The 1,614-nt window shown below is 30.5% G+C and overlaps 1 long non-coding RNA gene across 1 annotated transcript; it reads left to right on the top strand.

The window, feature by feature from the left end:
* The first annotated feature begins 296 nt into the window (after window positions 1-296).
* LOC134229983 (uncharacterized) lies at window positions 297-1,344 on the top strand. The gene is made up of 3 exons (XR_009984264.1): window positions 297-348; window positions 1,033-1,115; window positions 1,192-1,344. It is a non-coding gene; the product is annotated as an uncharacterized LOC134229983 (long non-coding RNA).
* The last annotated feature ends 270 nt before the right edge of the window (window positions 1,345-1,614 follow it).

Genomic DNA, 1,614 nt, shown 5'->3' with positions numbered 1-1,614 from the left:
TTTAAATGTGGTTTATTTGAATAACAAGAGTCATGTTTATCTGCAGTTATTTTTTTTCAATTTCTTTGATATTTTTTAAAATAATTATCTGAGTAAATTCTATTTTAACATGATTATTTTAAAGGAATTACATCACAAATGCTTAAAAAAAATTCAAAAGATGGTGTAAATAATAAAAAATTATTATATAAGCTACTAGATGCATTTATCAGTATGTTTTAATAAAATAAAATGTATTTCAGCAATGCATTATCAAGAAGGAAGAGATTAATGAACCGTACCCTATTACAATGAACAACCCATGGACACTCTGGGGATGATCCCTCTGCTTTCATTAAGAGTTCCAAGGTATGATTTTCTTAGAAAATCTAGTTAATCTCTTAATATTTAAGTTATTTAGAACTTTTTATAGATTATCAGAAAATAAATTTCCTCAGAACTGCAGTTATTTAAACATTTTGCGTACAATTGAGCACTGTATTCAGTCAGACAATATGATTTATCTGCCCTTGGCATTTAATCAATTTATTAATTATGTCAATAATAAGAAATGATATGCAAATAAATATATTTGCCTTTTATGAGAATATACATATTTAACATCAATTACATGAAATGTTCATGAAAATTGGCTAAAATGTAGGTCACCCCCCTTCAAAATTACAAAATTTTCAGTGGGGATGTATTTGATTCTCTGATGCCAGCAACCCACTGCTGATAGAATTTGTTTTAATCTTATGTACATTTGAACTAGATATAATTCTCTTTCTTTCCATTGATTATTTTATCTACATTAGTTTTCACTCTTTCCATAACCCAGCTTTTTCTTACAAAAACCTGCTGATTTTCTTCATTTTTCATTAATAACGGGTACCTGCTACCCTGAATGATTAACATGATCTACCTTGAGAAATTATTAGAGATAATAAGAAAAACAAGCAAAACATATGCTAGATTAATCATTTTATTTGAAAAGTTTGAAAGAAAAATAGAAAAATGCTTCAATTTATAGACATCTTTTCTGTTTCACAGATGTTGGTCTGATTGACTGGGGTGTGAAATGTAACAGCCAATGGTGTACTTAAGCTAAGACTGTCAGTCCCAATATTCAAGAGGTGAGAGAAGCAATGGATATGTGTTCTAAATTTACTAAATTGACCACTTTTTATAAATGTTTCTTTTACTCTATAGGAAAAACCCCTACATAAACAAATACATGGGCGCAGACATTTTGGACACCCAAAGTTGTGCGGAGGAGAAAATGCTAGCTGGCGCGTGATTGGTCAATAAGAGAAAAGACTTGTTATGTATTTGACAAGTGAAATAAAGTTGATAAAAATCTCATATCAAGACTTGGGTTTCTTTGAGGTATATAGGAGTTACAGGTAAAAATTTGAAGGGAGGAATGCCCTTTGGTTAGAGATTTTCATTTGGTGTCAAACGCACCTAGTTGTAAACAAATGGAAATTGAAAGTAAAAGTGCAACGGCACGGTATATTTTTTCTGGCATTTTTTGTTTTCCAATATCTCGAACTTTCACGACAAAAAGGTCATTTGCCCGAAATTCAATACATGTATCAGTGAGAGGGGCTAAAGTTTGTATGGAAGTCTATG

The sequence above is a fragment of the Saccostrea cucullata genome, unplaced genomic scaffold (assembly GCF_032062105.1).
Source record: "Saccostrea cucullata isolate Sc308-1 unplaced genomic scaffold, CSIRO_AGI_Scuc_v1 ctg4161, whole genome shotgun sequence".
Classification (NCBI taxonomy): Eukaryota; Metazoa; Mollusca; class Bivalvia; order Ostreida; family Ostreidae; genus Saccostrea; species Saccostrea cuccullata.
Note: the sequence above shows the minus strand (reverse complement) of the source record. Positions and strands in the feature narration are given on the sequence as shown.